At 38.2% G+C, this 25,491-nt stretch overlaps 1 protein-coding gene across 1 annotated transcript in view; it reads left to right on the plus strand.

Annotated features, from left to right (window-relative positions):
* Positions 1 to 8,820: 8,820 nt before the first annotated feature.
* Positions 8,821 to 25,491, plus strand: part of LOC131989543 (astrocytic phosphoprotein PEA-15) — a 56,910-nt gene continuing 40,239 nt past the window's right edge. Inside the window, exon 1 of the mRNA XM_059354780.1 lies at positions 8,821 to 9,189. The gene's annotated coding sequence lies outside the window, so the exon portion shown is untranslated. The remainder of the gene's footprint in view (positions 9,190 to 25,491) is intronic.

A 25,491-nucleotide genomic window follows, 5' to 3' on the forward strand; every position in this document is an offset into this window, starting at 1 on the left:
ACCTGCAGAAATATTCATTAAATACTTGCAGAAATATTAATTAAAAATCATGGAATTTTCATAAGATATCAGCAGAAATATTAATTAAATATCAGCAAAAAACATTCATGAAATTCCTGCATAAATATTGATTTAATGTCAGCATAAACATTAATTGCATACCTGCAGAATTATTTATCAGATATAGGCAGAAATATCCATTAAATATCATCAGAAATATGTATTAAATATCTACAGAATTTTTTAATGAAATATCAGCAGAAATATTCATTAAATGTCCGCAAAAATATTCATGAAATATCTGCAGGAATGTTAATATAACATTGCCAGAAATATTAATTAAATATCTCCAGAAATATTCAAGAATAAGCAGTGTTTTCTTCTGTATGTTTTTATTGTTCAGTCTCCATGTTTCAAGCCTGAACAAATGATCTTGAAACACAGAAACCAGATCAGCGCTCACTGTGTTCAGTTATTATTCTCAAAGTGATGAGACAAAGTTGGTTATCTCTCCGTTCTGTCTGTGACGTCGGGAGCATTTCCATAACTCTCAGCATGCTAATCAACATATTGCAGCCAGAGATCATCATCTGACTCATAATCTCCCGCTGAGAGCTCTCTGAATATCTGACACGAGAAAGTTAGAAAAACAGCTTGTGGTGTTTCACTTCACTTTCCTTTTAGTGACATATTGGAAAAGTTTTGATATTTATACGTAGGTAAGTGTGGATGCGTAATGTTTCCATCTCACTGTGAATCCAAAGAGCATTTTCTGTTGCTCCAATGCAAATGACTGTGTGCTTATTTGCATACATTAACAACAATGTGCCTATTGTTTCAGTGAAACCAGCCGGTGAGAGGGCTCCATTTCATTTAGCTGGTCACAGGTGGAGGACATTTAGACCTCATTGTGTTCAGCAGCATTCATATCATCACACTGTTAAAATAATTAGTAATTTTTTGTCAAAATTGTTTTTTTTGCCTAAATCATCTCCTCATGACGCCGGCCACCTATGTTAAAATCACCTACATCCTCAGTTGATCAGATGAAATAATAAATGTGATTTTAACCCTTTAAGATCATGGCCTATGTCAAGTGTGTGACTTAAGTGGATTTATTATGCCTAAGTCGAAATAAAATGTGACTTAGGCAATTTTTTGAACATGCCTTTGTGACTTAAGTAAGATATGGTAACACTTTATTTTGAAGGGGTCTACATAAGAGTGACATGAGCGTGTCAGAAACATGACATGACAATATTTCTAAGCAAACTGTCAATGGTACATTTTTAACCTATTTGTTCTCTCATATGAACACACACATGTTGAAAGCTTGATCTGCTAATACCTCAGCAATGGTAGAGATAATATCGTCACCCTGTTAAAATGCTTTTTTCAAGTTTTGCAGGAAACACAAAAAACTTCATCAAAAGTGTAACATATGACATTTATTGATCATTTCACTCAAAAAGGATGTAACAAAGGATGGCTCTTGGTATAGTAATAACACTGTGTGTAAATTATGTAACTTAAGAGAAATAAATGACCAATGGCAATTTTTTGAACATGCCTTTATGACTTAAGCAAGATATGGTAACACTTTATTTTGAAGGTGGCTACAAAAGAGTGACATGGGCGTGTCATAAACATGACATGGGATGTGTCATGAACATTAATGACACTTTGAAGTAACATTGATGGTCATGATACTTGTCATGTCATGTTTCTGACAGGCTTGTGTGACTCTTATGTAGACACCTTCAAAAATAAAGTGTTACAATATCTTGCTTAAGTCACAAAGGCATGTTCAAAAAATTGCCTAAGTCATTTATTTCTCTTAAGTTAGATGGCTGTAAAAAAAACCCACAATATCACCAAAGAGACACTAAATGACAAAAAAGACAAAACAATGTGGAAAAAAAAACTTAAAATGATCAAAACAAGTTCTTAGCACATATTGTACATTTTAAAGTATTTTCATGTTTACAGCCTCTCCTGTCCTCTCCTCTCAGCTCTGTGTAAACAGATTTTCAGTGAATATTTGTCACGTGACCGTTCATCTCAGCAGAATTAATCATTGCTTCACAGTGTATCTGAGGAGCAGAATTTAATGTTTTTAACAGGATCTAGTTATTACAAATGCTTCATTTTTTAAAATGAGACATGTAGAATAAAGTGATTCTGATATGATTCTATATCAATTTTAAGCTTCATTTTGGTTACTTTTTTTAACGAAAACTTTCAGAACCTATGATCTGTTCAAGAACTGTCATGGAAAACTCAAATTTAGACAATGAAGCCTGTTTTTTACTGTTTCTTTCTTTTTCTGTTCTATTTCTAACGGTGAATTTTTGACGATCTTTTAAAGAAAACATACTTTAAGATCCTGTCTCGATCTTTCTAAGTACGTAACGTGATGGGATAACAACAGTGCTTTTATAGTCCTTATTTTTTTTACTGAGTGTAATAATTTGAGCCAACAACAAGCTCAACTTACTACTGATCTCAGGACATTCAGAATCATAGTGAAGTGAAAGAAGGGATTCTCCTCAGCACTCTGATTTGGTAGATACACCGACCCCATCTCTGCTGTCCAATCATGTGAGTGAGGGTCGTGAAGTTCATCCTCATCGAAATATAAGATATGAAATGGGTTTGGCAGTGTGTGCATGTTGGAGGACGTGTCTTTGTGTGTCTGGGCTTGTGCATTTTTGTTAAAATGGAGACATCGTCCTTGCCTCGGGGTCACAGACCCCACAACAAAAGTCTGATTCATGTCCAGAGATTTGAAGATCCGCCACATCATGAGTTTTAAGCCAACTACAAAGTCTTCTGATGGGGAATAAAGCACAGGAAAAAGAAATTTCTAAACCACAAAATAGTACTGGGAGTGACTCACTTCAAAACCATGTCCGGGTCAAACTGGAAAAAGCACTTCAATTCAGCAGTTCTGTACTTTAAAGGTTACTTTTTCTGAAGAATTATGTACATTATTGGTTATCTTTTGAACTCAGTACGGATGGGAATGATTCATCAATGATCGATTGATAGTCGTTAAGAATTTGCTCGATCACTTGGAATTTTTAATTGATCTGTGTGTTTGTTTATTTTAATTTTATCTCTGACTGTGTATCAGTATCACTGAACTATAACACGCTGAGCGTTCAGTTCTGCGGCCGTACATCAATAAGCCAATGAGCTGAGAATTAAGTTGGATAAAGCTACAGTTTGCAAACGGAAATTTGCAATAACAATTATAAAACACATAGACAGAGCCAGCCCAAGGCATAAGCGAACTAAGCAACTGCTTAGGGCCCCGTGGCCACTAGGGGGCCCCCAAGAGCAATGCAAAACAATATTTTTTATTCTATTTAAAAATGCCAAGATAAAGGTATGTTGTCTTGGTAATGGATTGTTTATCAAAAAGATTTGTGCAGCTGTTAATAGCAAATTAGCTAGTTGTTTTTGCATCCGGCTACTATATATAGTTTGAGATTTGTTGTTTGCACAAACTGTTTGCTGCACATTGCTGTTGCAGTTTTTTGAAGCCAAAAATCATAAACCAGATAAAACTTTTACTAAAATATATATAATATGTTTGTTTTTTTATATCATATTTTACCATTTGGAACGATGTGTAAATCAACCCTAGCTCGCTCTTCTCGTTGAATGTGCTACATTTTGAGATTAAAAACCATATTATGTGACACCCTGGACATCATTTATTCATTAGTATTATTTTTATTATTATTGCATTGGGCCACCCCCATTAATGTGTAAAGACATATCAGGCTGACAATAGGATCATGTAAACAACACTGACAGAGCCACAATGAGTTTATAGTAGGTGTGTGAATGTTCAACAATCAATTAATAAATTGTTTAATTATTATTGGCAGAAATAGAGGGACCCAAAATCTGCTTAGGGCCCCATGGAGGCTTGGGCCGGCTCTGCACATAGAAATATAAGAGTATTCATTTAAGCAAAACAGCCTTCCAACTGCCCCTCTGACTGTCTACCCTCCCGTCTACTTAAAGATGCTACAGTTTTCAACACGGTTGCCCCCTTCCTTCTACTGTTGATCAATTCCATCCTCTCCACTAGTTGCTGCCTTCAAGTTCGCTGTGGTGCAGCCACTATTAAAGAAGCCAAACCTCGACCCCTCTATTCTCTCAAACTTCAGACCTGTCTCCAAACTACCCTTCCTGTCAAAACTCCTCGAGTCAAGTCTATGTCCAGCTGAAATCCTTTTTGACCAACAACAACATCTATGAAAAATTCCAGTCTGGAGCTTTAGAACAGCCCGCAGCACAAAGACTGCTCTCCTGAGAGTGCTTAATGACCTGCTCCATAGTCCTGTGATCCTAGTGCTGCTAGATCTCACAGCAGCCTTCGACAGGGTGGATCACAGGATCCTGCTGTCTCGGTTTGAGCACCAAGTTGGCATCAAAGGCACAGCCCTGAAGTTCTTTCAGTCCTATCTGGCCGACAGGAGCTTCTCTGTCCAGCTTGGGGATTTCTTCTCCTCTGTTGCCCCCCCTCACCTGCGGGGTCCCTCAAGGCTCTTTACTAGGTCCCATCCTAATTTGACTTGACAAAACTAGCTTACTGTATCAAACCTTGCTAGCATGAATTATTAGGTTTAATTTTAATCTTATTTAAACACAAAACACACATAAATATGCAAGGTTACTGTGAACACTAACCTCATGCCATTACACACCGAATGAAACATTTAATGTCTTGATTTATTTAATTTCTTCTAATTATAATGATTATGGCTTACATTTAATGAAGACCTAAAGTGCCTCAGTGTCTCAAAAGAAATTAGAATACTACAAAAGACCAATTCTAAACAGTATGTTTAATATGTAAATGTTGGCCTCTGAGAAGTATGTCCATCTATATGACTCAATACTTGGTTGGGGCTATTTGACTTGAACTACTGGAAATGGACTTTTCCATCGTTTTCTAATGTATTGAGATGCACCCGTGTATATTTTATTTCACCTGTGTATGCATGTATTTATACATACTGTATGTATAAAACATAGCAAATACTTGATTAAGTGATTGTTAACGTTATAGATGCTCGAGTTGGCTTTTTCTTCTAAACGCCCATCCCTAGAACTCAGTGACAATTTATACGGCCTTCTTACCAGTGGAGGGAAACACACACACCTGAGGTATGTGAAACCATTAGAAGTCATTAGCTTCGCGTTGCTGCCAGCAGGAACTTTTCTTTCAGCGATTTCAGTTGCGGTTGTTGGTCTCCAACACCTGTGAACACTCAAGGCTTGAGTTACACTTTAAAGACTGTTTGTAGGAGGTGAAGCAGCTGTGCACTTCACACCCACCTCCTAGCATTTTTTTAAAGACTTTCGAGATAAAACCTAAAAAGATATTTTAAAGGACAAATGACCAAAGAAATTGAAGTATTTCCAGCAAATAAAAGGGTATCACTTCTCACTTCCACTGACTTTAGGACTGCAAGAAGATCTTGCTTTATATTGATTCAGTAACTGCTGTGTGAGTTGTCCTCACATTTTACAAACTGAAAAATAACATTGTTAAACAGAAAGCTCTGGTTCTTTATCATTATTGGCTGAGGAAGTTAAAATCTATAAATTATTCTAATCTGACATTATACATATTTTTACAGTATTATTCAATTGCTTAATGGTCTTGAATGTTAAATTACAGTGAATTGTATGTGAAAGTTAGCCTGGGTATACCCAGACTGCCTTGTGCGCTCGATTTCATTTCGAACTGCCAAGGGGTCTGGAAACCAGAGAGGTTTCTTAGCCCTGTTTTAGGGATCCAATCACAGAACGGGGAGGGACGGCAAGACGATGACGCGTACTACCCGGCAGACGGAAGCTTGTAGTTTTCTTACGGATCCAACATGGCTGCTGCAGATGCTAAACTCTCTTTAGCTGTAGATGGTGTTTTAAATAGTTTAGAGCGAAAGGTCTCTCGGCGGCTCCGCTGTCCCCCGGCTCGTAGCGAGATCACCGGTGTTACGGTAGCGGTATTCACTTACGTGTGAAGAAGGGTCATTTTCCTATTTCATGATTTTTTTACTAAGTTTGTTTCCATTGATACACCATCTTTTTGTCAAAATTTTTCTCATGGCTTTTGTAACCTATGATCCATTCAAAGACTGTCAGAAAGTTCAGATTTCAACGATAATGCCTGTTTTCACAGTTTCCTCCTACCATAAACGGTGTATGGTAGGAGGAAACTTTATCGTCTATTTTACCCTAAATGGGATCATCATTTATAAAATAAACATCATGCTGTGTCTAAGAAGACTTGCAACTCCAGTGAGAAGTAGGGTACTTTTCCTATGGACCTAAAAACAACCAGACTTCTTTTTGCAGCCAGTGGAGTCGCCCCCTGCTGGCCATTAGAAAGAATGCAGGTTTCAGGTACTTCACCATTGGCTTCTCTGTTTAGGACCAGAGGTTACAGCTTTGTAGTAACAGTTTTATAAAAGCAATAAAGCCACTTGAGGCTGTTTTACAGTGATTTTAGAACAGCTAGGGGGCGCTGTTAGACACTGTAAATCTTGTGGCTTATTTCGTAAGTAAACACCAACACAAGTTAAGATGTAAGAAGGAAGAAAGTGCTGCTCTTATCATAGTTTATTTGAAGGAAACATTTTTTTATAGCAGGCTGCATGTTTTACCTCTTAGAAATCTGAGTTAGTCACATGTAAGATTTTTTTTTTTTCTAAATGTCCTGTTTGCCTCCCTTGTATCCGTTTTAATTGTACTGCAGGGCAACTTTTTCTTTCATGAGGACAGACAAGAGAAACTGATGGATGATTTAACTTCATTTGAGGGATCAACACCCAGCAGCACAGCTCCAGTTGGCTCACTGTCACTTTACAGAAGAATGGAGTTGGGCTTGGAGTTTGGGGTGGTGGTGGTGGTGGTGTTTTGGATCGTGTTGTGATGGAGAGAAAGAAACAGGAGGAGGGATTTGCAGACCGGATAGCGCGGTGACATCAGCTTTGAAAAATGTGTGTGTGCAAGTTTGTGTGTCTGAGTGTGTGCCAGTGTCTGAGAAAAAGCGGAATCAGGAGGCAGGAGGACGGAAAGAGCTCTCACTTTGTTCTTTTTTCTGAGGACCAAATGTCAGGGCACATTAAAAAAAAGTCTTTTGAAGTTTGCTTCAGAGGTGTTTTTCTTTTTGTCTCTCCCAATGCATGCTGGGATAGGCTCCAGCACCTGCAGACACTAATGCATGTAAAACATCAGTTGAAGTCTATTGGCAGTTGTTAATGGTGCACTTTTTTATTAGTTTGTTTGTTTCTGAATTTATCTTTTGTGAGCATTTCAAACGTATATATTATTTGATGTGGTGGTGGCAGTACTTACCATTAATCCCTTTCAATCACAGACCAGCTGGGTTTGATACACAACACTTTGATTAATCCACAGTTTAGCCGTCTCTGTGCAGAATGAACTACATAATACGTCTAAAACCCGGGATAAAAAAATAAATAAAATCCTGTTGTTTTTTTGAGAGAGACAAGTGGGAAAGAAATGGGGCGTTCATGGCCCTGTTGGACATAAAAATTTCAAGATATTTTTTGACTATGTAAGGTCACATTCTTCCTGTCATCGCTGTTACGAGATTTAACCAAAGCTAGCTTTAAAATTAAGCTAAAAATCAACATATTTCAAAAGAAAAGAAAAGAAAGAAACCTATGGTATTTGTGTAAACAAGTTGGTCATGTGAATAGTTAAAGAAATGGGGCGTTCAGGGCCCTTATGGATACACAAATTTGCATTTATTTATTTTTTTGGACACATTCTTCCTGTTATTGCTGTAAAATATTTGATTAGGTTTTTACCGATTTCCCCCGAAAAAATCTTAAAAATTAAACATAAAAACCTGTTATATTTGTATAAACTAGTCAAAGAAATGGGGCGTTCAGGGCCCTGTTCCACTTAGAAAAAAGTTTTTTTGGAACTGCATAATAGGTCTAAAACTGTGGCTACATCCCAATTACCATACTAGGTTTTGATTATGTCATATGGTCTCACTGGAAAATGACTGAATGAAAATGACGATAACTCTAAAATTTATTATTTTTAGGGTGACGTTTGACTGGCTGCGGCATCTTATCCAGTTGATTATATCAGTAGATTTCTGATATTATGCTGAAGTGCAGAATGCTGCAGTTCCTCGACTGGCCACACGAGGCTGGCTATTTACTGTATATTATGCATATTTTTTCAAATCAATTTTCAGTTAAATAAGTTACAGTTTTTAACAATTATTTACAAGGGACTTTTTACCTTTTTTTTTCAGATTTTTTTTTTTTTTACAGTGCAGTCTGAAAACATTTGGCCTCATAATTATCCTTCAGTCACTTTGGATTTGGGGGTTTGACTGTCTGAAAACACTTACCGTCATTTTAAAGTAAAAAAAAAAATGTATCTGTGAAATAATTTACGGTTGTTTACTGTTATTTGATGGTAAATGTTTTACGATTTTCTTTACGTTTTTTTTTGTTTGTTTGTTTTTTACAATTTAGTCTGAAAACAATCGGCTCATAATTATCCTTCAGTTACTTAAGTTACCTAATTTACGACATGCACATGAGGTAATTTGAAATATATAATATCTGTTCATTCATTCATCCGGTGAGCGTTTTTGCTGACAGAGTGAGATGTTACTTCTCAATAGACGATCTCTGGACGAATCAGACAGCGTGCTTAACCGTGACCGAGAGAGAGAGAGAGAGAGCGAGAGAGAGAGAGAGAGAGAGAGAGAGAGAGAGAGAGAGAGGAAAAGGCGTTTCCACGTTTCAGCAGCCGGTGACTGAGCAGCGGACGGAGCAGCAGACGGACACTGAGCGGAATCTCGATCATACCGAACATTTTTCTCTTTTATTCTCTACCAACAGTGACTGACAGCTCTGCCTCCTTCACGGCCGCGTCCTCCCTCCTCGCTGATGACTCAAAGCCATCATCTCCAAACCGCAAAAGTGAACTGACGGAGTGGACTTTTTATGCTTTTTTGATTTTTTTTTCCTGCAGCACGTCTCTCATCAGGCCGAATATTAAATTCCCACAGAGCTGCTTTCTGTGACATCCAGAGGAGATTATCTTCCCGCAGACTCCCGCATCTCTCTCGCTGTCTGTAGCTGACTCATATTTGCTGCGTTTGGGGTGAGTACATCTTTTTTTCTGTGGCGTTTCTCTCACGCAAACTGCTTTCTTTTGAGGAGGCTATTGCTTTAAGACTAAATCCTCCTTCTGTAGTTCATTAATCGGACAGTGCAGCCTCCTCCATTCATGGATATGGGTCGTTTCTGTCCTCGCATGCCGTTACATGATGGCTGTGTTCACAGTCCGCCTGTAAAATGTAGTTTTCCTGCAACAAATGGGGCTGAAAAGTTCTGGAAATGGGGCGTTCAGGGCACTTATGGAGATATAATTGATTAAACTAATTTTTGGGCTGTGAAAGAAAACATTCTTCCTGTTATTGCTGTGGCAAGATTTGACTTAAAAAATGCCTAAATCAACATTTTAAAAGAAAAACCTGTTGTAATTAAGTTAAGAGTAAGTTGTGAGAAAGGCTGAAGAAATGGGGCGTTCAGGGATTTGGGCGTTGGATATAAAAAAAAATTACTTCTTTGGGGGGGCGGGCACTGTGGAAGGACAGATTGATGTGTGACCAAATAATTTAAAGAAAAATCAACATTTTAAAACAAAAAGCTACAGGACTGGGGCGTTCATGGCCCTATTGTGCTAAAAAGTTAAAGAAATGGGGCATTTGTGGTATTTATTTTGAACACATTCGTCCTGTTATCGCTGTAAAAAGATTTGGCCAAAAAATTGCTTGAAAAATTAAACATAAAATCAACAAATTTTAAAACAAAAACCTATTTTATTTCCATAGAACATGCACTAATGTGCCGTTTCTTGACAGTCATGAACTTGACTGTTCATTGTCAAATTGGTGAATTTCCCACTCTCTCTTGAGGGCTTTAACACACCATTGATTAAACTAATTGGATTGGGTTTAGTGTCGCCTGAGGCTTTTCGGTGTCCTCTTCATTACCTCCCAGCTTAATATTCTGATGGTTCTCCCACTGAAACCTGACTTTGTGATGTTATCAGTGTTTTCCAGTTGAATCCCAGTAACTTGATTTGTTTCTGTAATACTGGCCTGTATGTGTTTCCAGGATGTTTTTTCTGAGTGATATTATGTGTATCTGTGAGGAAAGAGGCGGTAATAAACTGCTGGCGGCCACCTGTGACCGTCCCGGATGGCTGTGTGTGTGTGTGTGTGTTTATGAGTGTGTGTGAGCGGATGGGGAAGGGGCGGGTCTTTTTATGAATGGATGTGTCTGGCCTGCCAACACTGTGTGTGTGTGTGTGTGTGTGTGTGTGTGTGTGTGTGTGTGTGTGTGTGTGTGTGTGTTGTGTCGGCTTGGGGTGTGTGTGTGTGTGTGTGTGTGTGTCGGCTTGGGGTGTGTGTGTGTGTGTGTGTGTGTGTGTGTAGTGTGTTGGATTGGTGTGTGTGTGTGTGTGTGTGTGTGTGTGTCGGCTTGGGGTGTGTGTGTGTAGTGTGTTGGATTGGGGTGTGTGTTTGTGTGTGTGTGTGTGTGTGTGTGTGTGTGTGTGTTGGATTGGTGTGTGTGTGTGTGTGTGTGTGTGTGTGTGTGTGTGTGTGTGTGTGTGTGTTGGATTGGGCTTTGTGTGTGTTGGATCAGTGTGTGTGTGTGTGTGTTTGTATGTGTGTATGTGTATGTGTGTGTGTATGTGTGCCTGTGCGTGTGTGTGTGTGTTGGATTGGGGTGTGTTTTACCTTTTTATATGTTCATATTTGTATCCTATGTTTACATTTTCAAGTTGCAAAACAGTTGATTGAGCATATTTGTGGTTTTTATTGTAGTAAATAGTATAGTTTTTCAACTCGGATTTCATGATTTTTGGGCTCAATATGTTGATCAAGTAGGTTAAAGTGAGAAAATAACTGTCAGATCATATAGGTGAAGAAAAAAATGGATACCAAATATGGGTATAGTAAACATGTTTTTATGTGGTACATGAAGGGGAAAATCAAAAGTATTCAAAAATGGCCAAAATAGGCTCAGAGCCCAGGGGGTTAAACAGTTGATTGACTGACTTCCTGCTCTAATGGTTTCAGTGTCCCTCTGTTGCATCCTGACCCCATGAGACACACATGTACAGTACACACATCCACATTCTGCTCACAATGACTTCAGAGCGTGTGACACTTGTACAGCAGGACAGCTGTCCCTTCGTTTCCTGTGAGGCTGCATTCCAATCATATTATCCCTCCACAATGTGCACGTTTTTTTTTTTTTATACAAGCTATGAAACAATCCCACCACAGCAGAATGGGGTCAACTTTATTTTATTGAACCAGCAACTGCTGTAGTTGTAGTAAATAAGAGTCAAGTCGAGTTTTATAAAGTGCAACAAAAGTAAAGGGAGGACATTATTTATGAGGACATTGTTTAAAGAGGGGGGGTTTAACCCTGTGAACCTCACAATCCCACAATATATATGTTTTCTTTTAAAAGGTTAGCAAAAATACACTGTTTATCCTAGCTAGAACCTGAAAAAACAGGCATTATCATCATTTTAACTTTCCGACAGTCCTTAAACGGATCATAGTTTCTCTAAGTTTATGTTAGAAAATGTGACCAAAACGAAGGTTCAAATTGTGATATTTCTCTCAAATTCACTTTATTCTACACGTCTCATTTAAAATTCAGCTAAAAATAAAGTGTTTGTACTAACTACATCCTGTTAAAACATTAAATTCTGCTCCTCAGAGACACTGTGAAGCCATGATTGATTCTGCTGAGACGAACGGTCACATGACAAATATTCACTGAAAATCTGTTTACACAGAGCTGAGGGGAGAGGACAGAGAGGTTATAAAAATGCTAATAGTTCAATATATAAAGCATGTGGAGACACAATTTATTTTTCCAATATGCATGGCGATTGTGTTCACTTGGAAAAGTGTTTTATATAAATTCCATTTTATTCCAATTTGGGAAAATTTCAACTTATGGTTTTTCTTTTTTTTATGATTTATGTCATTATAACTGTGTTTTTCTGCACAAAGACATGTTTGAGTTGTTCCCACCTTTAGTCATGATTGTGCTGATGCCATAGAGCTGCAGAACTTTGGGGTTTTATAGGTTTTATATATATTTTATATGTTGCAGTGAAATAAAAGTAAAATGTAAAAAGAGCAAAATAACGTCCTGAAACGGCTTGTTGGGGTTCAGAGGGTTCAGGACAATATGAGATTTGGTTTAAGGTTAGTGCTATGGGGGTTCAGCCTGTGTTGCTTTGAAACTTGGGTCCTCATAAGTATACAAGGAAAAGAGTGTGTGTGTGCCTTGACTCAGCTTTTTGGGAGACGGTCTCCTCTCTGATAGGTATCGATCTGTCTTCTCGGACAGAAAGGAAAAAACTGGACAGCGCAGCAGAAATGTGCTTCCTCTCTCAGGTTCACTTCCTCTCTGTGTGTGTCGGTGGTGTCGGTTGTCCCCTCGCCGCCGCCGCCGCCGCCAGGGGAATGTTTGTGGTTGACTGTTTACAGGCGCTGAGTCAAACACAGTTTTTCGGGAAGCTCAGCGTTAAACTGGTGTAACTTGAGGAATCAAAACAGAAGAAAAACATGTTGTTTTTTCTTTTTCTTTCGCATGGATTTTTTCACGCTGGTTATTATTACAGACAACAAACAACATGATAGACTCGATCAGTTCAAGTATAGCTTCTTTTTTCCTGTTTTTTTTTTTTTTTTTTTAATGTGAGCAGGAGCGTCTGTTTTACACAAACTGAAACCCAGAAATACACTCTCAACTTTACACTGTAAAAAATGAATAATAAAAAGATATTTTCTAGAAATGTACTTTATTATTTTACATTTTCTTCTTTGTGCAAGTGCAAATGCCACAACAAAGTTAATAACTTTTCTTTCAGTAAAAAAAAAAAAAAAGTGAAAGATATAAAACATATTTTACAGAAATATATTATTTTACAGTTTGTTTTTTGTTTTGTTTTCTACATTAAATGCAATTGCCAAAAAAGAGAAAATTACTTTTAATACAATTTTTTTTTGCTCCACAATTACAAGTTTTGAAAGTTAACTACACTGTAAAACAAAACAGAAAAGTTGAAATTTACTGTATTTTTTTTCTACATTAATTGCAAATGCCATTTTAAAAAAAAGGAAATTATTTTTATTTCAAATTTTAACCATAAAATTGTCATTGAAATCTGTATGCTAAATTACATGAAATTGTATGTAAAAAAATACAAAAAATATGGATCATATGTTCTGTTTTTTATATAGTTAAACTTTAAATGTAATGTAAAAAAACTGTAAAAAGGCATCATCATGATAAATTAAAAAAACTCTTTTGTTATGCTACAGATATATATATATATATATATTTAAAACGTATATGTTATATAACTTCTAGATATTTACTGTTATTTGACAAGAAGTGTTTGGCAACTTTTTTTTTCTTTTTTTTTTTTACAGTGTAGGTCGAATGTGAAAGTCTGGTGTTGTATTCAGTCACTTCTGCAGCCACAGGAAATGCAGAATGGAAACTTAACCCAGTGAAAAATGACTCATCAACATCTGATCTGTTTCCTCTCTTCTTCCCTTTTTGGTTTCATTTGGTATCAAAAATTAAACACAGATGGTGGGAAACAGCCGCGACTGGCTCACTGACTTCACCTTTTAACTGATTACAGGACTCGAGTAAATATACCATCACACATCCACCTGTAAAACATGAAGACACTGCAAAACTTTTCACTGTAAATTTAGTGCTACACCTTCTTATTGTATTTTAGAAATGTATTGATTACATCTTACTATATATTCTGTTCACAGTTTGTTCAGTAGATTACTGAATATTAACAATACACTGTAAAACTTTTCAGTGTAAATTTACAATAATTAACTGACAGCAGTGTATCATAAATACAGTGTATTACAAGAAATACATTTGCTGTGTATTACTGTATTATACATTTATAACACAATGCTGTTCAGAGTTAAGTGACAGTACATTATTTTAAAAAAAAAAGATCAGGGTCCCTTATCCTAACGACTACAAAGAGACAAAAAACGACTACAAAGAGACACAAAATGAGCACAAACAGACACAAAACAACTACAAACTGACAAAAATACGACCACAGAGAGACACAGAACAACTACAAAGAGACAAAAAATTACCACAAAGGGACACAAAACAACTACATATCGACACAAAACAACCACAAAGAGACATAAAACAACTTCAAAGAGACACAAAAGGACTACAAAGAGACACAAAATGACCACTGAGAGACACAAAACAACTACAAAGAGACACAAAACGACCACAAACAGAAACAAAACAACTACAAAGAGACACAAACAACTACAAATAGACAAATATACGACCACAGAGAGACACAGAACAACTACAAAGAGACAAAAAATTACCACAAAGGGACACAAAACAACTACATATCGACACAAAACAACCACAAAGAGACATAAAACAACTTCAAAGAGACATAAAACAACTACAAAGAGACACAAAACAACTACATAGGGACACAAAACAACCACAAAGAGACAGAAATCAACTACAAAGGGACATAAATGGCATTGCACTTAATGAGAAATAGAACCATTATGTGCATTATTTTAAAATAATTTACAGAATAGAATGGCATGCTCTTAAAATGCTGTAATCACATATTTTTGTAATGTATACAGTATACCACCGTATGACATCAATACAATCGAATACTGTTCAGATTTCACTGTAAATTTATATCTAAGGTTTCCGGTGTTAACCCAGTTAGCAAATGTGTTTATTCATGAGTGTTCAAGATGCAGGAAGGTGGATTCTGGACGGAGCAAGACTACCTGTTTCACTTAGTTTTCAGTCGTTATGCCGAGCTAATCTAATTTCCTCCTGCAGCTTCATATTTAACGTGTACTTGACATGTGCGTGGTGCCGATCGATGCAGGGTTTGTATTGAGTGTTCTAAGAAGCCTTTACATCATCATGAGACCTGGGTTAACCTTCACAGGCCGACATCCAATATTTAACGAAGCCTGATCCGACAACACAGCACACCGGGTAATTAAGATCACACCATGCTGAAGAGAACCAACACAGGTGTGTGTGGTGTCGGAGTGGGGACTCAGATATCATGAAAACAAACAGTGTTTTTCAGCCTGAGAGGATCTCTTCCAGAGGACAGATATGTGGCTGTCAGACGGCTCCTGCCTTTTGTTTCCTCGTCCCGCCTCCTGCTGCGCGTTTGTTTACTTTCACCATGTGTGTGCCGCCTCTCAGGAAGCTTTGAGTTACCGAGGCTCAGTGTCATTACGCTGTGTTACATCACTGCAAGCTGCTCCACGGACGTCCGCTTTAAATCATCCTCCGCTGCTGCCCGCTTTCCTCGGGTCTGTTCGAGGTTTCCATTTACAGATTACTCTGTTGGAGCAGATGCCACTTTTTATTTATTTATTTATCAATGGGAAAAAGTTTTTGAAAGTAAACAACTACCCAATGAAAATAAAATAAAATATTATCCAGAAATTTTGTGCGATTTTACAGTTTTTTCTTGTTTTGTGCAAATGCCGTAAAAGAGTTAATTACTTATTTTATATATATACAGTATTATTCAATTGCTTAATACTTATTTTTCGCCACTTTTCATAGCTGTTGTGAATCGCTTTGTGTCTCTTTGTAGCTTCTCTTTTGCATTTTTGTCGTTTTGTGTCTCTTTGTAGTTGTTTGGTGTCTCTTACTGGTCATCCTGTGTCTCTTTGAAGTTGTTTTGTGTCTCTAAGTGGTCATTTTGTGGCTTTGTGTCAAGTTATCTTGGTGTCTTTGTAGTTGTTTTGTGTCTCTTTGTGGTTATTTTGTCTCTTTGTGGTTATTTTGTCTCTCTGAAGTTGTTTTGTGTCTCTTTGTGGTCATTTTGTGGCTTCGTGTCAAGTTATCTTTGTCCCTTTGTTGTTGTTTTGTGTCTCTTTGAGTTGTTTTGTTCCTCGTATTGGTCATTTTGTGTTTTTTGAAGTTGTTTTGTGTCTCTTTGTAGTTTTTGTGTGTCTCTTTGTAGTTGTTTTGTGTCTCTTTGTAGTTGTTAGGGTAAAGGGACCCAGACACTTTGTGCCCCCGTTAGTCTCACTCAGTAATCTATCCTTGTTTGTGTGGATGTCATAAGTCCTGACTTGGTTTGGAAGATTGAGCTTCTTTTACAGCCTTAACACTCACATCGTACATCCGGTGAAACAGGATAGGAAACCTGATCCTGATGGCTCAGTCATCGGGGTCACAGGAAGTGATACTGCCAACAGGACAGAGTAGGACCGGGCCATGAGTGAAACCAGCACCAGAGCTAAGCTTTCCGCCCCCATTGTGTTTATAAATGTGTTGCACTGGATGCTCTGCAAACAGGAAGTAATGCCTTAAAGGGGAAGTCCACATGTCAAGTTACATCACCAGTTATAATCAGTTTTTATTCCCTGTCACGGATTTCTTTTTATTCTAGATACTCTGAAGGAGAGATTTACCTTGTTACAGTGTTTGTGTATCTGAAGCATGTGCAGTGATTTATTTTAAATTCCCCCAATGCCACAAAGGTTAAGCCTTTCTCCCTCTGGCTGCAGCCACATGGACATGTAAAAAAACAACACAGCTTTAATCCCTCCAGCAACTGCTGCTCGGCTGCGTGGTCGCTCGGTTGCTGCGCTACAAGTGACGCCCACACCAGCAAAAAGATCCTTTTTAAAAAAAACCTGCTTCTGCTTCTGATGCCGTTTATCTGCTCTGTGTTGTGTTTGAATCCATGCAAATATATCAGGCTGCAGAGTTTTCAAATTTCCTCTTGTGTGTTGAAGCAGCAACACATCTACTGCATGGGCGGATCATGACACGACACAGACATGCAAAACAGTCCACCTCCTCTAACACACAGGGGCGAAACACACAGGCTTTATAGTTGTTTAGTCTCTGTTGTAGCTGTTTTGTGTGTCTTCTTGTTGTTGTAGTCGAAACAGATCTCTCTGTGGTTTTGTGACACTTTGTCGCAATTTCATGTCACTTTGTAGTTTCCTTTTTGTAGTAGTCTTGGGAATCTTTGTAGTTGTTCTGTGTCTCTTTGTAGTTGTTGTGTCTCCTTGTAGTTGCTCTATGTGTCTTTGTAGTTGTCCTGTGTCTTTTTGTAGTTGTTCTGTGTGTCTTTGTAGTTGTTTTTAGTCTCTTTTTTGTGAATCAATGTTGCTGTGTAGTTGTTTTGTCTCTCCTTGTGGTCATTTTGTCATTTTGTGGTGTCTTTGTTGTTAATTTGTGATCATTTTGTGACTCTTTGTAGTTGTCCTGGGTATCTTTGTAGTTGTCTTATGTGTCTTTGTAGTTGTTTTTAGCTTCTGTGATCATTATGTCTCTTTTTAGATGTTTTGTATGTCTGTATGGTCCTTTTGTGCCTCTGTGAAGTTGTTTTATATCTTTTCCTGGTGAATGTATGTCACTCTGTAGTTGTTTTGTGTGTCTTTGTGGTCATTTACGGCCTCTTTTGTAGTTGTTTTGTTTTATTTCTTAATTGTTTTGTTGATTTTTTTTGGGTTAGATTTTTACCTGTGGTGTTTTGGCCCTTTTTAGTTATATTGTTTCTCTTTCGTAGTTGTTTTGTCTCTGTAGTGATTACCTTTTATTTATTTTTTTGCTCCATTTCATAATCTCTTTGTGTCTCTTTGCAGCTTTTTGTGGTTGTTTTATATCTCTTAGTGGTCATTTTGTGTCTCTTTGAAGTTCTCTTGTTCACATTGTAGTTGTTTTGTGTATTTTGTGGTAATTGTGTGTCCCTTTTTAGTTGTTTTGTGTCTCTTTGAACTTGTTCGGGTTAGGTGTCTCTTGTTGTTGTTTGAGCCCCATTAGGCTATCTCTTTAATCCATCCCTGATTGTGTGGATATAAAAGGGTTTGACTTTAGTTTGTTTCTGTGTTGATTTGAATGGAGAGAGGGAGTAACGGGGGGTGTTGCCTGCTTCGACACACAGCTGTGGAAGTGTTTCATAAGCCCAATCTGTGTGACACACACGCTGTACACCTAAGCCTACACAGACGGATGGAGCCACACACACACAGCAACAATGCAGATGGGCTGAAGTGCACACATGCACAAACACGTGGACACACATAGTTTTGCACGCACGCACACACATATACAGTACACTTTGATTCAGGCCATTCCCTCGCGTCTGTGTGCATAATCTACTCTGCTGCTCAACTCCAAAATGAAGCGCCTCAGTGGGTCTGATTGGATTTGATAAGAGTTGATTCGATTGAAACAGGAAGGAGTTGAATACAGTGCTGCAGTGTGTGTGTGTGTGTGTGTGTATGTGTGTGTGTGTGTGTGTGTGTGTGTGTGTGTTTCAGGTGTTGCAGGTCACCTCTGAGTGTTGTTGCTGCCTCCCTGTCTCTCTCGCTCACATCAGCTTTTAATCATCAAATTGACTGTGAAAATGTCCCTGCATCCAACTGTTTTTCAAGCTCTCCGCCACTTCCTGCGTCGAGCAGCAAACATCACGAGACTGAATGCGGTCAGCTGCTCAGTGAACGCCCCCCCGAGTCCCTCAATACATTTCACATGTTGTTCTCTGCTGCATCTGCACACATCCTCACACTCGATTACTTTACCATCCAGGTCAGTTTCCTGCACCAACTTCCACGCAGCCGCCAGTTTCCAGTTATTTCTCTCACTGACAGTATGTGGTGCATTCAGGTGCACGTGGGAAACTCCAGCATCTGAGATTTTAATGGCTTGATCACCAAGAATAGAGCTGCAATGATGAATAGATTATCCAATTAGTTCGACAGTAAATTAATCTGCAACTGTTTTGATATTTGATATTTGAGTGGTTTTAGTTGGGTTTTTTTAGGCAAAAAAGCCCAAAATCTGCTGGCTTTGTGCTTATTAAAGGGTTTTTACTCACGGATAAGTTTTACATATGTGTACCGCGTTATTTGGAAATTTGTTTAAATCATCCAACATTGTGACACTATATATCTATATACATGTATGAAAATAAGAAGAGGCATAACAGGTCTCTTTATGGTCATTTTGTGTCTCTTTGTAGTTGTTTTGTGTCTCTTTGTGGTAATTGTGTGTCTCTTTTTAGTTGTTTCGTGTCTCTTTGTAGTTGTTTTGTGTCTCTTTGTGGACAATTTGTGTCTCTTTGTAGTTGTTTTGTGTCTCTTTGATAAAAATTTTAATTAAAATTGAAAACAAGACTTGAAAACTCCCCAACTGCTATAAACTGTGCGTGTGGGTGTGTTAACTTTTTGGTCCAGTTACTGTTTTTGTCAAGCGACAGACGAGGGCTCAGCCTGTGGCGCTGAGGAGAAGCTGGCAGTGCCCGTTGGGGGGTCTGGTGTATTTGTGCTGCTTCATCTGCTCTTTGGATGATGATGGAGATTTGTGTGTGTGTGATGAAGAAGCTTGTGGCGTAGGTGGAAAGTATGGGGTCTGTAACAGTTGCTTTGATGAGCCATAAGCGCCTTGATGAGACACTTGTTGTTGAGGTGATTCAGAGCAATCATTTTTTTTGGGTGGCAACCTGAAGTAGACTAAATTTTATTCTTGTGCACTGAATGAAAGAGTGTTTGAACATGTTTTATAGGAGGTTTTGGGTTGGTGAATGAATTTGGAAGGTGGTGAAATACACTTTAACTCTCTGAAACTCCAGCTGTTTCAGGGTGCTTTTTGCTGTTCTCCTGTCCTCTCCTCTCAGCTCTGTGCAAACAGATTTTCATTGTATTTGTCACATGACCATTTCTTAGTAGACTGGCTTCACAGTGTCACTGAGGAGCAGAATTTAATGTTTTTAACAGGATCTAACTATTACAATTTTTTATTTTTGAAGACGTTTTAAACAAGACATGTAGGATAAAGTGATTTTGACAGAAATATCACCATTTTATACTTTGCTTTGGTTACTTTTTCTAACGTAACTTTGGGAACCTATGATCCCTTCAATGGCTGTTGGAAAGTTCATTTTCCACCGATAATGCCCTTTTTAACAGTTTCTTTCTATGATAAACTAATATTTTGGACAACTTTTTAAAGAAAACATACTTTGTGTTTATTCTTCCTCCTTCCATCCTTGTCGTCCATCTCTAACAGGACGTTTGCTTCCAGAATCGTGTCTTTAACCGCCTTCATGTTATTATTACCTCCATCCTTTCCTTTGGTGAGTGTGTGTCCATGGCTGTGTGTGTACTGTTTGTGTGGTTGAAAAAGGCCTCGGGAATCAGGTTAACCTCCCCGCCACAGTGATGTAAAATTCACACACACACACACACACACACGTGTACCTTCTCTCCGCTCCAACTGATAAAATGGGATGCTGGCGTCAAAGCTCTGTGCATGTTGTTTATGTAACCCTCTGGGGACCTGTGTACCCACCTAGTGCTCGAGGTATCGCAGCTTGCACTAATGCATTGTACCGTTACACAAAAGGCCCGGCTACAAGCTTTAATGTAATACCTTTCTGCAGAGTTTTTTGGAGAGCCTGGACCCGAGGTGGGCAGCGCAGCACGCAGCCCACAAGCCACATCTGCCCTTGTCGTTGTTTTATTTCAGAATCTGTTTCTTTCTTTGCTGCACTTAGTGTTCGGCGTTCAGAACATATTCTCATTGTTGGCTTACAATTATATGTTGCTCAGTCCAGGTGGAAATTTGGTTTGTTTTGTTGTTCTGTGTCTCTTTGTAGTTCTTTTGGTGCCATCATAGTTGATTTGTGTTTCTTTGTAGTTGTTTTGTGTCTCTTTGTAGTTGTTTTGTGTCTCTTTGTAGTTGTTTTGTGTCTATTTGTAGTTGTTTTGTATCTATTAGTGGTCATTATCTTTCTTTGTAGTTATTTTTGGTCTCTTTGTAGTTGTCTTGTGTCTCTTTGTAGTTGTTGTGTTCCTCTTAGTGGTGATTTTGTGTCTCTTTGTAATCATTCTGTCTCTTCTTTGTAGTTGTTTTGTGTCTCTTTGTAGTTGTTTTTGTGTGTCTAAAGCCTGATTTCCACCGGGCGCGTTACTGCAGCGTAACGTCAGCGTCGCGTATGACGTTGCAAATAGGTAACACTCTAATCAATGAGAGCATTTCCACCGGGCGCGTAGCGTAACGTTACTGCAGCGTCGCGTCATCGTCTCTACGCGAGCATTAGGTAGGACTTCTATTTCTCCGCGAGACGCTGCCAACTCGCGTGAATCTCAACAGAGCAGATCGCACCAGACAGGAAGTCCGACTCAGATTCAGCGTAAAACACTTCCGCCCCTTTCAAAATAAAACACAATACGCAGTTCATGCAGCCTAAAACTACTTCACATCAACGTTATGTTATGACCGGGGCACCAGATCGGCAATCAATCAATCAAAGGGTCTCAGAGGATCGGCGACACGGACGACAAGAGACTGATTGTTGAAGTGAAACATCATACAATCATTTATGACATAACATATTGTTTTTATAAGGATAGATGGTCAGATCAACATATCTTTCACCTCAGAGAAGCAAAGTAAGTTGGTTTTTGTTGTTGTTGTTTACTTTATACACACAGTTTATCCATAGACTGTATAAATAGAGTTTAAAGTTTATCACGGGAGCTTGCGGTCTCCCGTATGGTCAGGATTATCGCGTGATCTCGTCATCTGGCGTGTATACGGCCGGCTCGCTAAACTGACGTGCTGCTGCAGTAACGCGTCCGGTGTGAATTGACAAGACGCAGCAAAAACGATGTGGAGACGTGCTGCTGCAGTAACGCGTCCGGTGGAAATCCCCAGTAAGTCGTCATTTTGTGTCTCTTTGAAGTTATTTTGGTGCCATATCAGTTGTTTTGTGTCTCTTAATGGTCATCTTGTGTCTCTTTGTAGTTGTTTCGTGTTTTTTTATGTTTGCCCTGTTTCATAGTTGTTGTGAATTTCTATCTCTTTGCATTTTTCTTTTTTTTTTATTCTTAAAGTTGTTTTTTCTCTCTTAGTTGTCGTTTTGTGTGTCTTTGTATGTGTTTTGTGTGTGAAATTTCCGCAGTGACTAAATACTGCTTCAGCCTCCTCTTTTCAAATAACATTGTTTCTTTGTGGGTTTAGAAGGTGAAATGTTCATTACCTTGTTATTCCTTTTTGTGAAAGAGTTTCTCTTTGTGTTTATTCAAAGTAAAGAACTCTACACTCTCTCTCTCTCACTCTACACATTAATTCACCAACTTGTATCAACCTTCAAAACCCTTTGACCTTCTCTCTTTTAGTTGCCTGTGCAGCTGAGTACAGACATCTTGAAAAAAAATGTTCATTTTGGTCAATAATTCTCTCTTTGGGGGTCACTATTTGGATTGTCTATCAAAAATTGATCGCAATGAGCTTAGTTCAGTCTGGAATTTATTTATTTTATTCTAACTCACTATTATTAGGGCTGGGCGATATATTGATATTATATATCGATATGGTATGAGACTAGATATCTTCTTAGATTTTGAATATCGTAATGTGGTAAAAGTGTTGACTTTTCCTGGTATAATAGGCTGCATTAAAGAAAGAAATATTAACGGTCACGTGACAATCACCGAAAATCTGTTTACACAGAGCTGAGAGGAGAGGACAGGAGAGGCTGGAAAAATTTAAATTGTTTAATATGTATAGCATGTGGAGACACTTATTTTTTCCAATATCCATGACACTTGTGGGCACTTTTATATATAACTTCCATTTTATTCCAATTAAAAAAAATATATAATAATTCGCCAGAGAAATTCAACTTGCATTTCTTCTTTTTTTATGAGACATGTCATTTTACGTGTGTTATTCTGCACAAAATACATTTATCGATTACACCGTTTATCGCAAGGAGGAGCTATAAAAACAGGCATTAACGTCAGAATTTGAACTTTTTGACAGTCCGTGATTGGATCATTGGTTTATGAAACCTGCTCGAAAAAGTAACCAAAATGAAGCTTAAAATTGTGATATTTCTGTCAAAATCACTTTATTCTACATGTCTCATTTAATACGTCGCCAAAGATATTGACACTGTGAAGCCATGATTGATCGGGATGAATGGTCACGTGACAAATATTCCCTGAAAATCTGACCGAACTGAAGGCTGTTTACACAAATGCAAATAGTTCAATATGTATAGTTCTTTTTTATGATTTATGATGATAACTGTGTTGTTGTGTGTAACGATGTGAATTATTCAGGTAATGTAAGATGGTACAGAATAGGCAAAAATAAGCCTTGGGGCTTCAGCCTATTCCTTTCTCGGTTGCTGTCTGATGGATTCTTTTGTAAAAACATGATTTTATTTTTATTTTCTTAACCGAAATAAAGCATTCATTCATTCTATATTATGCACAAAAGACATGTTTGAGTTGTTCCCACTTCTAGCCATGACTGTGCTGATTCCATAGAGCTGCGGGACTTATAGATTCTATATATATTTTATGCATTGCAGTGAAATACAAGGCCACAGTGAGTAAAAAGAGCAATAAACAGCCTGAAACAGCTTGTTGGGGTTCAGAGGGTTAAATCCTTGTGAAAACATGTTTTTTTCTCCAGATATGCGGTACATTGTAGCGTTACATAAAGAGCAGTTACGCAGCCAACAAAGTGCCCACAATTACACTGAAGAACAACCACAAGGATATCGCCGCTTTTTCACCGCATCATCACCAAAACATGTGGGCTAAATTATTACGAGATGTCGTAGTCGTACATCAGCTCACAGCTCTGTCTTCTTACAGTGATTATTAGTAACTTCCATCACCACTATGACATTACTGCTTATGCAACACAACCATTAGAGATCTATATTTGCTCTGTTACACACCCTTGTTGTCCTGCTAATGTGAGATGAGATGCTGCGTGAGGTCTTTAAAGAGGAATGTGGCAGGGCTGTTAAAGACTTCCCTTTCAATTCCTCATTCTGGTGACGCTTTCATTATTTCTGTCCGCGCTTTGCATTTCCCGTCAGCGCTGAAGTTCAATTGACTTTCCCGCTTGATACTTCCCCATCTGTGCAAACACCACCAAGAGACCGTGGACGATATGAGACACGGTGCAGCGCCGAGATGACTAACAGTGTTTTTGTAATAATGGAGTGCACATACAGTGGAGTGTGAGTCAGTTGGCATACTCCGATATTGAGTCGTGTGACTGAAGGAGAGTGTCAAGCTGTTGCAATTCACAATTACCTGGGAAGTTTAATCAATTGTGAGTAGTTTTATGTCTGTAAACTGATTTAATAACACTTTTTTTTAAATACATTTTAATTTTAGATCATGCCAGGGAGGTAATTAGTCAGTTAACCAGCCAGCGTGTTGTTTCACATAAATATAATCATGGCATGTTTAACCCTCTGAACCCCAACAAGCTGTTTCAGGGCGTTTTTGCTCCTTAACATTTTACTCAACGTGGCCCTTTCTTTCACTGCAATATGTTAAATAAATATATATAATCTATAAGTCCTGCAGTGGGAACAACTCAAACATGTCTTATGTGCAGAATAACAGTTATAATGACATAAATCATTAAAAAGAGAAAATGTAAGTTTATTTTCTCTGATTAATTATTTTTTTAAAATTGGAATAAAATGGAATTTATATATACAACACTTTTCCAAGTGCCTACAAGTATCATTAATGTTGGAAAAATAAAATTGGAAATATGCAAATAGTTCAATTTCTATAGCATGTGGAAGACCCAGCCTCTCCTGTCCTCTCCTCTCAGCTCTGTGTAAACAGATTTTCAGTGAATATTTGTCATGTGATTGTTCGTCTCAGCAGAATCAATCATGTCTTCACAGTGTCTCTGAGGAGCAGAATTTAATGTTTTTAACAGGATCTAGTTATTAAAAACCAAAAATATCACAATTTCAAGCTCCGTATTGGTTACTTTTTCTAACAGAAGCTTTCATAACAAATGATCCATTCAGGGACCATTGGAAAGGTCAAACTCTGACGATATTGCCTGTTTTTACAGTTTCTTGCTTCCATAAAGGGTGTTTTTTTAGCAACCTGTTAAAGTAAACTTATGAAACGTTCAGAGGGCTTACACAATGCTTCATTCAGAGCTGCTAGCTTTGCTGCAGGCTCTCGCTCGATAACGAGGTGTAGTTGAGTTCTCGTCAGTCAACAGGTGCAGACGTGAAAACCTCCCCGCAGTCCTGCTTCTGCCAACGGGAACACTCATTTAACTGTGAGTTATCACCTCAATAATGTGGAGGAGAAGCGGCGCACAGAGTCCTGCTGTGAATTCATCAACTGTTGTGTTATTATAGAAATCCATAATAACCTGATGAAGGCAGGCAGGTGAAGCACACCGGTTAGACGTCCAGGGTGCAGCGTGATGGACTGAGTTTCATTTTCTGCACCCATCTTCCTCCCTGGTACCAGTGTGCTTAATC

This window comes from Centropristis striata, chromosome 17 (genome assembly GCF_030273125.1).
Source record: "Centropristis striata isolate RG_2023a ecotype Rhode Island chromosome 17, C.striata_1.0, whole genome shotgun sequence".
NCBI classification, from domain to species: Eukaryota; Metazoa; Chordata; class Actinopteri; order Perciformes; family Serranidae; genus Centropristis; species Centropristis striata.